The 13,443-nt window shown below is 31.3% G+C and overlaps 1 long non-coding RNA gene across 6 annotated transcripts; it reads left to right on the top strand.

The window, feature by feature from the left end:
* The first annotated feature begins 10,615 nt into the window (after positions 1-10,615).
* On the top strand, positions 10,616-12,760 carry LOC125577225. 6 transcript variants are annotated; one of them, XR_007315578.1, is made up of 8 exons: positions 10,616-10,708; positions 10,801-10,859; positions 10,933-11,234; positions 11,312-11,528; positions 11,614-11,900; positions 11,971-12,135; positions 12,220-12,255; positions 12,352-12,760. It is a non-coding gene; the product is annotated as an uncharacterized LOC125577225 (long non-coding RNA). The 6 variants fall into 6 exon arrangements; XR_007315577.1 differs by having other exon boundaries at positions 11,819-11,900; XR_007315579.1 differs by having other exon boundaries at positions 10,933-11,025; positions 11,136-11,528; positions 11,819-11,900.
* The last annotated feature ends 683 nt before the right edge of the window (positions 12,761-13,443 follow it).

Genomic DNA, 13,443 nt, shown 5'->3' on the forward strand with positions numbered 1-13,443 from the left:
GACATTCACCGTCAAGAAGGCTGTATATTTAACAGTTATAGGGGTTAACAAGTATAAGGCAGTGCTATTCCACACGAGAAATTAAATGCTTAAGTTGTGTAATTCAAAAGACTGACAGATTAAACAGAACGAGCAAAACATAAACATAAATCAAAATGACCAACTCAAAAAATACATTGCAAATAAGGGAAGGTCAGCCAAGCAAAGCAGAATATCAAGTGATACTATCCCAAGTGGAATAGTCGGGTTTGTGAAGTTGGAGAGGAAAGGTATGTTACCAACCGCCGGTGAAATACTAACGCGGAAGACGATTGACAAGGGAATACGAAGGAGATGGAAAAGCTTTTGATTGCATGCGGATGCAATGCGTTGGAGCAAATCGGCCCCGGAGACCTTTCGACTTAAGAAAATTATCAAAGGAAATGAAAAAGGAAAGATGTGAAGTAGGGTAAGACACAATTTACTTTTGTGCGGTTAATAATTAATAATTTTAATTTATTTTTTTTGTAGGTTGCGCCGGTTATACGAAGGGATATTACAGTATTAATATGTATATTTAACGGCGTGTCTATGACTGTTAGGGGAAATGGCTAGTGGGTGAATTACAGGTTTTTTCGTGGTCATAGACCCCAATTTTTCATGAAGAGTATTTAGGCTCCGTTCCATATAATAAAAAATCGTATTTAAGTAAATATCCCTTCACTGTTTTTGGCGATGTTGACAATTTGATAATTCTTTTCTACCTTTCACCCATGTTCCCTTCTCTCTTTCCTATCTACTTAAAATCTCCAGAAACATTTTCACTTCTATTTCTACTGACTTCATCTGCACATTTTTCAACCATAAACAAGTTTAATCCATTGTTGCCCCTTGTTCACTCTCCTCGTTATTGTCATTGTCTCCTAGACCTCCTTGAAAACCACATATGAAAACGACATTATCCTGATTGAAACAGTTGTCAAGCCTCGCCATACCGATAACGTTTGTGGCGAGGCTCAGCGTTAATATTTCACCGCCGTGTTGTCGACAACATATGCTCCGTTCAACACATCATTATGTTCTAGCGAGTATGTCTCTTTAGACGAGATCATATGTAACTGCTTCGGTCGTTTATTCAAAATTAATCATGAAATGATATGGAAGATTTTACATGGTCTTATTGATAAACATATAATTAGAGAAAGAATGGTTTTTTTCCTGAGATTAAGACGAGGACATGAATCTCACATATTTCAACTGCGAGTAGTTGTAGCTATCATGTAACATTCTGGCTTGTCATTAACTGATAAATATATGGTTAGTTGCTATAGATTAGGTGTTATGAGGTGATACATGTTTTGTTATCTGTTAAGAACTGTGGTTGATGTTAATTGATAAATGGTTGGTTAAATGATACAAAGTATTGGTTGATACATGTTTGATTAGCTGTTACAAAGCATGTTGCCGCTTTTTTAAAATGCTGGTAAAATGTTAAAAGTAGTTTTCGATAGTTGATACATGATTTATTAGATGCTGAAATAGATTAACATGATAATTTAATCATTACCTATTTAACTTCTACATTCTTGATGTTAACAATACGTAAACTATTATGTTTCGTCTAAATACTCCTAACTTATATGAGTATTTATTACTATATATATGTATGCAATTGATTCTTTTATAATTTACATGTAAATATAGGTCACTAACAAAACATGCAGTATATGTTAATATAAATTGATACATTCGTTGGGAGCATACCTACGGATTGAGAAATTACCCACTAACAATTCATATCACACGTTACGGTAGTAGCAAATTTGGTTAACATACTAGTAATTTACACCCAAATTATTGAACGTATTGTGATTCTCTCTCCTTGAAACTAGCAACAGATTGTTAATTCTCTAAGGTCCAGTAATTAATCGCAATCGATAATTCATCCAATCCAATGATTTTCAATTTCAGGAGCAAATAAGAATTTTTTTTTTGACAAAATGTGAATTCATTTTATAGAAATGGCATTAAGATACAAGAAAGACTTGAATCTAAAGCTGCTAAGACTTAGCAATGAGCTATCTAAGAACCCCCCCCCCCCCTCCCCAAAAGATTCTTAAACACAAGGTTAGGTTTGAGGGAAATTCTATTGGTACGCTTCAGATTGCTCTTCCATAAATATGGCTCTCTGAGAGATTTGCAGGAGGCATGTCTTTCTTTGGGTCAATGATTTATGACATACAAGGTGTCCAGCGTCGGCGGAATTATTGTGATGGTGAAAACAAATTGAAAAGGAGCAAAGAAGAGAAAATGATCATACGAAAATGAAGAATATACTATCACGCGTTCAATAAATAAAAAGATAAAATGGTTTGTCTGTCACTTTTGCTACAAAGAATGTGAATTTCCAGTTATAATTTTCTAATTTTAGCTAAAGTTAGGTATATTGAGTCAATTGACCCATTAAAGAATACACATATAATTTATGTTCATTTCATTAGTTGAAAACCAAGGTCAAACTAAATACGATTAACCTAAATCCATTCTATTAAAAGTACTTTGATGAAACTAGAATTTACCTAACATATAATTTTAAATTTTATAGACATTCATTAAGGATAACGTTCTAAATTAATTTTAAATGAATTAGTTTAAAAATTAACTAAATCATAATACTTTTCTATTTCCTTTTAGTTTAGTTATAAATATATATTTTCAATTCCGTTCAAAAGAAGAAATAAGAAACAAACATTAATTTTACTGTGATTTAAAATCAATATCATTGAAATTATATTAATTCTTTGATATTATTAAGTTTAATAATGTCAAATCAATTTCAAATTAATTTACTCATAATATATTTTTAAAATATAAATTTATATTATTTTTTATTATATTTAAATATGTTGAGGTAAATATATTTTAATAAATAATTCATTAATTTCATAATTAGTAATATAATAAAATTATATATAAATATTAATTCGGTTTAAATTGATAAAAATTCTATAAAATCTATAATCCTAGTCTATTTTAACGAACAATAAATATTGTAAAATAAATATTTCAAAATCAGATTAAATTGATAGTTTAACCTATGTTATTTTTATTAGTATGAAATTAATTTCAGCTATTCCAATAAATAAATAAAATATCATGTACTGTCAGAATGCATTAAACTTGTCAATTAAATATGAAAATATAATTGTTAACATATCTTAAATCTTTACATCTATAGTTATAGTAGGTGACTTTTATGTGCTCATAGACATGTTTAAATATCAACAAAGTAAATATCAAAAAAATTGGATAATATTTCATTTTTCATTTTTAATCTTCTCATAATTTATATGTATGGTTTGTTATAACAATATTATGTTACTTTAATTAGACATGTGATTTTGGATATATAATGTCTATTTAGTTTGATTATTACTTGAGTATATTGAATTGCATTTACTTCTATGAATTCTACCATGATAATTTTCTTATTAATAGATTAAAATTTTAATTAATATTTTTATTAGCATTTAGTTTAGTTGGTGTCTTCGATTTAAATATATTTTGGTAATTATTTTGAGAATCAAACGAAATGAAAAACAAACTAAGGATGAATATAAGGATGATTTTCCTTCAAGTCAAGCCATTAAGTATTTGGGATTAGCTATGATTTTCTTCTTTACAAGAAGTGTGCGAAATCTTAAGTTTCAAGCCATTGAATTGCTGAGGCATTGATCCGAATAAGCGAGAAACTGTGAAATTGAATTGGGTTTAATATTTTTTTTTTCTTTTGAAAAAAGGCATTCTATTTAAATTGGAGAAAGAAATGAAAAGAGTCACAGCCTGCCAGCAATGTGTTTATAGGCACGAAGGCCCATATTACAAACCCATATGAATAAAACATAATTGAAACCCAACTGATTAGTGAGATAATGCCCAAGTTTGGGAAGGCCCAAGCACTTGTAGAGAGAATTCTCGACTTTACGAGTTCCAGACGGAGAAAACAGAGGAGAGGATGCTGGACCTCCTCTATTTTTAATTAAAAAATAAATTAAAAATAAATAGAAATTAAGAAGAAAAGACTATAAAATCTAAGGACTTGATATATTTACTAACTTATGCCATTACTATCCTATTTAGATCCGACTCAGACCTAGACCCAAACCCAAAAACCTATCCAACTTTAACCTTAATCTTCTTCTTCTTTCTTCTCTTTTCTTCTCTATTAATATTTTTTCACCTTGAAGCAAAATCAAAAAAATTCTTCAACCATCCACCAAATTTCTCTTTCTTATCCCAAATCGATCAACCCCGAATCATATTTAATCAATTTTATCTTATCTAGAAGCAAATTCCATGTTATACGTACGAGATTCAAAATATAAAAAAGACGCAGAGTATTACTAATACAACTAGTACAACTTCAACTAATACAACTAGTACAACTCAAATTAGTATAACTAGTATAACTATCACGAGTATAACTAGTATAAATAGATTGAGTATAACCTTTATAATTGATACAACTTTGCAATTAATAAGGTGATTTTTAATTTTTTTTGTTTTCGGAGTATGAAGATGACAGAAACGATGATCATGTATAACCTATAAGATATGTTCGTCTAATATTCCCCGTCATGTTTGTATCAAATACATGAATATGTTATTTTAATAGTATTCTATTTGGATAGTGATTTGTTTATAAGTTGTACCAGTTATACGAGTTGTACTATTTTTGAAAAAAAAATCGCCTTTTTTTTGCTCTCAAAGCCAAAAAAAATAGATGCGGAACCAGAAAAGTATTCAGCCATGGTTCCAAAAAAAACGAGTCACCTGAAAAAAAAAGGAGGGAGCATCGGCGATGAGTAAGAGTGACTGACTCACTGGCGATTAACAAAAAAGAAGGACTCCACTGTGAGGAAGAGGGATGCCACAATGAAGAAGAAAGATGCAATGATGAAGAAGAGAGATGCAACAAAGAAGAATGAAGTTGTCGCGAAGAAGAGTGAAGCCGTGACAAATAAAATAGATGCAATTTTGTCATCATATACCATTTAAGATATTTGTTTGTTTATTTCATATGTAAAACATGATTTAGTAGCCGTGTTAATTATATTAGCTACATATTATACATAAATTATAACATTTATGCACATTTAAAACAATACTAAGTAAAATAACAAGTAGTTGTACCAGTTTTCTAGTTATACCGACTATACACAGTTGTACTAGTTTTTGAATTGTACCAGTTTGTGCATAGTTGTACATTGGCAGTGAAATCGAAAAATATTAGTTGTACCACATAATAAATACATTTACCTTAGTTGTACCGCTTATTTATCTTTACATGTCTTTGCCCGGTTACAATAAAATCATCCATTTCGTCAAAATACATTTCACGAATGTTTTTGAAAAATTAAGTGGATAAACAAGTTAACAAACCTTAAACTTATAAGGTAGATCATGTAAATTTATGGAGTTGTGTAATAGTTTTCAAAAAAAAAATTCAAAACCTCAAATAAATTAAGAGAAACTTCTGAGTACATACCAATTAGGATATTTGATAGTTTTTCTTATATGAAATACCAAATTGGTTGTCATTTTCTGAAATGTGAAAGTTATACTAGTTGTACCAGTAATACTCATATATATATACTAGTTGTACCAGTAATATATATATGTCTAGTTTTAGGGGTTGTGCCAATATTTTACATCATATGTTGGTAAAAATATGTTCGATGTTTGTTTATCATAATAATATGACGGGTCAACGAGCTATTTCCCCACATGAACTATCGCATAGCATCAGATGTCTCTCAGACTATTGCCTCATTTTATATATCCCCGAAAAAATAGTTTGAGATTGATTTCTCCACAAATGTTGGTTTAGGAAAAAATTGGTATAATCACCGGTACAGACCATCAAACCGTAAAATAAAACCGAAAAACCAGTTTTGAACTCAACACTTGACCAAGTTTTACCCGACCCATTAAACCCTCTTTTAAAATCTCCAATGGTACACGTGAAGAACCCTAAAATTATTTTTTTTTAAAAAATTTGATTGTTTGAATCTTCATCGATCAGAAATGGTGATGTATGGGTCGTCAAATTCTGCGTACAGAGCTTTGAGTGGTCACTTTCCGAGTTCTCGTCTGGTCAGAATCAATGAGCCAAGGTGGTGAAATGAAAAAGCTTGAAAAATTGAAATTACAAGTGTTATATCATAGTTTATGATATGGGTCTATTATATTTGGATAAAACCCACAAGATTTAGTTAAGAAAGCTGTGAAATCGTGAAAAAGAGAGTGAAAGTTGGGACATTTAGGATCTGCAAATCGCATAGGGTAGAAGACGAGGACAAAATCGTCATTTATATTCATTTAATTAAAATCAAAACTTCATAAAGTGCGATAGAACTACTCGAACTCGTGACCTGTAGTGCTAATTTAAAATGCAACAACCACCAACCTATGGATCTTCATTACAGTTTACCATATGTCATATATATAACAGCCAAGAAACACATCCTCGTTATAAGGCTTCATCTCCTCGGCTCAGCTTCTCTGCAACTAATATCATCTCCACGAAAAATATATAATCTCTAGGCCTTTAGTCTTCGTTCTTCAACTTCAGTCTTCTCTACCAAATTTCACTTTTGCTTTCATCTTCAAGTATTGAAACACTCAGATTTTTTTTACCTAGATTTCTATTTGGGGTTAATTGTCGGGTGTGGGTTTCGTGTTAACAAATTTTCGGGTGTGGGTTATTGGTTATTGGTTTAAGAGATATAATCGGATCCTAATCGGGTCTTTCATGGTTTATAATCGGTTAAATAATGTTTTCGGTTTAGTTTTTATATAGTAAACCAAAATAATTAATTTGTATGGGTTTATAAGTTTCAAACTTTAAATTCAAGGGGAAATAAGTATTTAACTTTTGTTTCATGGAGAATTAAATTTGAAACTTTTTTCTCGGGGATATATAGGACAATGCAATAGTTTGGGAGACATCTGATGCTATATGATAGTTCTCGTGAGAAAATAGTTTGTTTTCCCTAATATGACTAATATAGTTAACAAACCTTAAAAATATAAAGTGTATAATGTAGTAATTTAACAACAATTGAAAAATTTCAAATAAAATAGAAGATGTTTTTCATCATTTACAAATTAGGATATTTGCTTGTTTATTTATGTGTAAAAATAAATTATTAGTCGTGTCTAATAACTATTTATTATATATAAATTATAATATTTATATACCAGCTATACAATTTTTTAATAATGTTTAGTTGTACAAGTAATACTAGTTATACTCAGTCGAATGAAAGAATGACATAAGAAATATGTGTGGCTGTGAATTGTTTACATGGTTTAGATTAAAAAAAAAAAAAAAAGAGAAGGAAAGATAAATGTAAATTTGATGGTCAAGATTAAAACATTAAAACAAAGAGAAGATCTGATGGCTAAGGTTGAACCATCATTAATGGCAAAATGGTCATTTACACAGCCATTGTCCTATGTAGATTCATTTAGGTGGTTGGAGATTTTTTTTCATCTATTTGTCCCATTTCAGATTAAAGTCCAGGAGGAGAGGCGAGGGGAGGTGATGATCGTCTCAGGGGGCTTGAAAATTTGTCTATGCAATCTGTCGTTCTGCTTCGTCGTGCTATGGTCGACCAGATCCGCCAAGAGTAGCTGCGTGGTTGCAGAGAAGACAGGAGGGATCAGTAGGCAATCCCCAGCTCAGCAATCGATCTCGGGTGGGACACCGATCTAAGAGCAGGAGCCATGTCAGAAAGCTGTGCTTAGGGATACCTTGTCGCAGCCAAATGATGTTGAACCAAGGAACAGTCAGATTTTGGTGCTTTAGTGATCTTCATCTTGATTTAGCGTAACAGAGGAGATGAAGCCTCTGATCTTGCCGGTGGGAGGATCCAATAACCATCAACAAACAGGTCTGAGACGGTGGCATGTCTTGGGATTCCTAATCTCGAGTGCGGTTGGAGATGAAGGAAGTCTGCCATGTTACCATGGGGGGACCAGTTATCACTCCAAAAACGAGTGCGTCTTCCATTCCCTTAATCGAAGTAAGCGCTTGACAAGCCATGAATGGTTGTTTGATTCTTTTATTGTCCAGAAATTGGAGCGATCACCAGATAGGATTTCCTCAACAAACCAAGCAATTTTTGGGTTTAATATTCTTGTTATGCTTTGCAGTACTTAGTTATAGTTTCCTTGCCAGAAACTCTCAAATTTCTATGGTTACAGCCACTACTTGAGTCTGAGGCATTCTCCTCACTAACAGATTCAAAGTCGCTGCATATAACTCAAATACATTGAATGTTTTTCGTTTCTTATCTATCAAGACATTAATTTTATATATATATAATGGAGCATATTCTTAAATAAAATGAATCATTTCGAAGAAAGTTTTTTGTTGTTGATTTCTTGGCATATATATATAGTGTGTTTCTTTCCATGTGTCTCTATTTGTATATTGTATTAGTCTAATAGGTTTGATCTAATATTATCTTTGAATTCCTTGTATTATAACCAGAGGCAGAATGAACCCATTGGATTGAAACATTTTATGAGACTCTATCATATTTAACTGTTCGAAATTGTTACAAAACATTACATTTATATATTAATTTGTAGAAATAATGAATTAACATGATATATATGACAAAATATTTTTTAATTTGAAAAAAATATAATTATTAAAATTTATTTAAACTATTCAATAGATAAAATTTAGTAATATATAAAATTAAAAAATTCAAAGTTAAATATATTTGTGTCTTCCAATTTTGTTTTGTTTAGGTATAATTTGGATGGGACCCCATATTTTCATGCCTGGACTCTATTTATTACTTAATTTTTAATGAACCCATATTACAAACAACTTTTGTGAAGAAAGGAAGATCAATGCGGCCGTGCAAGAAAAGAAGAGTATTTAGGTCCACATAACCAAAAAAAAACCATAATGAAGTAAATATCCTTTCACTAGTTTTGGCGCTGTTGACAATTTGATAATCTTTTTCTATCTAACTATCTTTCACCCACGTTCTCCTTCTCTTTCCTTCTATTTCTAGTGACTTAATCTGCACATTTTTTAACCGTAAACAAGTTTAATCCGCTGTTGGCCCTTGTCCCCTGTCCTCGTTATTGTCACTGTCTCCTATACCTTCTTGAAAACCGCAGATGAAAACGACATTACCCTGATTGAAACAGTCGTCAACCATCGCCATACCATGGATAACGTTCGTGGCGAGGTTCAGCGTTAATGTTTCACTGCCGTGTTGTCAGCTACATATTCTCCGTTCAACACATCATATGGTTCTAGCGAGTATGTCTCTCTAGACGAGATCATTATGTAACTGCTCCCGTCGTTTCTTCAAAATTGATCATGATATGATATGGAGGATTTTAAAGTGATTCATGGTGTGTAACAGAGAGATCTTTGATTCACAAGTTGGTAAAAGCACATGGTTTTATGGATAAGCCTATAGTTATAGAAAGAATGGGTTCTTCTTGAGATCAAGACGACGACCTGATTAATTTTGACCATATTGTACGTATTTTATGTATGTTAAATATGTATGGCTTATCCATAAGCACACAAATGTTATCATACATATTTAACATACATAAAATACAGACGACTACCCTCAATTGAAATGTATTTTATGTATGTTAAAATACATAAAGAATTTTTTTGTTTATTTGTATTAATTCAAAATAAATTTATCTCTAATTTCATTTTTTATTTTCAATATTTTGGTGTCACTTTATCTAATTACATATAAGCACACAAATGTTATCATACATATTTAACATACATAAAATACATACAAATACATAAAGCACATGGTCTTATGGATAAGCCTATAGTTATAGAAATAATGGGTTCTTCTAATTACATATAAGCACACAAATTCTTTATTTATAATTTATATTTAATGGTAATTATTAATTTATGCTTTTAATGAGACCTTATATTTAGTTGATATTTTTCTCAATATTATTATTATTTTATCGAATTATATCATATTTTATATTGTTTCATCTTAAGACCGGAAATTTGTTAATTTATAGAGTTTACTGTATATTGTATAAATAGTTAATCTTTACTTAAAAAACTGCATAATCTAAAACTGATTTAATTGTAAGCATAACCTAGACTATTTTTTTAAGATAATATATTAATAACTAATATTATTACGATATTCTATCTAGCTTAATCTGTTATATTAGTTATATAAACTAGTTTAATGCTCCAGTTACGATGATATTTATTCTAAACCCAATATCTAACCTATACTAAAAGGAGGATATACTCATTAGCTGGGGTGTCCACATCGACAATTAAAATCAACCAATAGGGTTGGTTCTTTCCTCCACGTCGACACTAGCTTGGGCTGATCTTGGGCTATTACGTTTTTTTTAATATTTCGTGTTAACGCATTCAGCCCAACTTCTTTTTTTTCCATTGTCGTTGTCGAATGACGATTGATATTTATGGCTTACTCGGCAAACTCTTGCCCTTCCTCTTCCAAACCAAACAATTGCAGGCTTTAAAACTAATGCTTCTTTGTCTCTTTCCATATTCTTTCGTTTAGTCTGCCCTCCCTTTCCATAATTTTCGTGTTTCCAGTTATCGAACTCCTAAAAACGCGATGACGACGACGACTTACAAGGCCAGATCAATTATCTCGCAAGCGAGGTAGGAGTATTGTCTGATCTATTCACTTAATTTTCTATTTAATATATATCTCTGTTTGTGGCTGATTCTGTGACTTGATTTATCGTCTACAGTCAGCTTCATCTATCAATCTACTTCGTCAGCGTAGGGGATAATGAAGAAAATTTCTTCTGTAGTGGATTCTTGCTGTGTTTTAAATCTTGAATCTTAGTTTCATGTCTAACCTATGTTGTTTGTCGTTGTAGGAAGAGCATGATTGTTGCAATGCATGTGAAGATGTTTGTAAAGCATATATAAAGACAGTTTGAGGAGTAATGAATCCATATTTCATTGACCAGGTGAATTGCTGATAAAAAGGTTTCATTGTTGTTGTAGTATCACTGATTGCTTCATTTCTTTCTTTTTATATATTACACTTGCCTGTTTGAGGTTTTTTTGCAACGAGTAGAGGATGAAGTAGGTGAAGGGTGTAAAATATATGTGTTCTTGGAGGTGAATAAAGTTGCGTAAAAGTTCCACTGGTGTAGTTAACCCTCTTGAGAGACAGGTAATTACAATTCTGGTATTATCCACTCCCACTCCCGTTTATTTTATCATGCTCTCTAGGGGACTTACATTTTTCAGAGTCCAGTGGAGTGTGAGAAGACTCCCTTGGCGAAGAAGTCGTTAAATATTCCGTTGGTGTTGGCTTATGGACACCATTCTTACAAGGAAGGTCCAGTTCCAAGAAGTTGAACTGGAAAGAGCAACCAGGCAGCTCAAAGAGGCGTTTCCAATCGCTAGCCAACAAACGACAAGATGCGCGGCAGCCCAACGAGTGATCCAATCACTCACCACTCAAGTAATTTCATAGCTAAATAAACATTAATATGATTTATGCGATTACAAGTTTTTCTTATGTTATAAACATCAACAAAATTATGGAGCTGGAAGACATGGCTGAAAGATTACCATTTGGATCATCTCGAAATATAATGTCTCCTCCGTCTCTTACTATTTTCTTCCTGCCCTGGTCGTGTTGACCCTTTTAATATCTTACACCGACCAAATGTTCAAGCACCCGAGCAAAATTATGCAAATTCCTGATGTTTTCTAATGGGACCATTACACATGTATTTGAAAATGGTAAAGCATCGATTAAAGCACAGAACGACAAGGGATGGTTGAACAGGATGAGCTTGGTTTCTACATCAGTCAAACGTGTCCGTTTCAGGTACAATCATATTTTATTTTCACTACAAAGAACAATTAGTAGTAATTAGCTAATTTATGCTTTATAACAGCCGAAAAAATTTAAGAGCAAAATGGGAGGAACAGGGTGGCCAGACAACATAGGAAGAGTACACGACCAATACAATGTATGAATTGTTGACAAAGCCAATGTGGAAATGCCTCTTTGAAACTCTTTTAACACCAACCACTTCTCTTATTCTTCCACGCAGGGTCAGGTGAGTGCAGAATCTTGGGGTATAAGAAATATATATAGAGAAATTAGATGTTATAAAATATTATACGTGCTTCTTTCATTGCAGTTTGGGGGCTGAGAATGGTGTTTGTTGTGAAAAAAGGTTGTAAATTCTTTGTGATGTTCACACTGTAAATTCTATAAGCCAATTCTTTTTATCTCTGGAAACAATACCAAGTAATGGGTCTTACAATTTCAGGAAGCAAAGAATCTCTTAGATTACCACTAGCTCAGGTTGTGTCCTCGCTCTTATCTTCTCTGAGCTTGAATTCTACAATTTAAAAAAGCCATTGCAAAAGCGATGAAATAAGAATGGTAATGAATGGGCGAGTCTGGTGGAGAGGGCCACTGAGTTGAGCACTCCAACAAATCGGAAAACTTCTCCATTGGTATCTATTTTATTTCATCTCAAGTGTTGCTGTTTTTGTCATCCAGCTTAAGGGAAAAGCAGAGTGAAATGTGGTCATGCTGAACAGATATATAGAGGCAAAGAAGGAAAAGCTAATAGTACCTCTTCTCTAATATGAATTACTTTATGTTGGTATTGTATTTGTATTGAACCTTTGAACAGTTGCCATAACTTGAGTAAATAAAATTTTTTAAAAGAATTTACAGATTAAATACTCAAAATATTTATACATACAAAATATTTATAAAAAAATATGTATATGTGATAAAGGCTACCTGCTCTGCAAATGAATAATTATAAAGTTAAATCATATGTTGTAAAACCAAATATTTAATATACATATTGAATAGTGGGAAAATTTTAAAATTTATTAAATACAAATTTTTGAATTCTCTTAATGAAAATTGAAATATGACTAATACAAACACTTCCAGGATTTACTTGCACTAAATGGGATTAACTTAATTGTTTATAAGAAAATTATCTTAAATGCCATATTCTTAGTACCACTATCTATGTTTAACTTAACCATTTTTATCATCACTTTTAAAGAGGTAAAAACACTTATAACTTTAGCGTTAATTAATCTAGACTTAAGTTTTAAAATTGAAAGGTGGGATAGAAGTTTGGAATGTGTAGTTTAAGATTCTAATAAATATATAAATAAATACTTAATTTTAAAAAAAAAAAATTAGAAAAATAGTTTCAAAAAGACTTTTCGAATTTCAAAAAGAAAATTTGAAAAAAAAAATCCCTAAAAAAAATCAAAAGAATTTTTTTATATAAAAAAATTCGAATTTGAAAACTTATAATTCAAAAAATATAAAAAGTAAAATTTATTTTATTTTTTATCTATTTATTTAAATAATTATTTATTATATA

The sequence above is a fragment of the Brassica napus genome, chromosome A8 (genome assembly GCF_020379485.1).
Source record: "Brassica napus cultivar Da-Ae chromosome A8, Da-Ae, whole genome shotgun sequence".
Classification (NCBI taxonomy): domain Eukaryota; kingdom Viridiplantae; phylum Streptophyta; class Magnoliopsida; order Brassicales; family Brassicaceae; genus Brassica; species Brassica napus.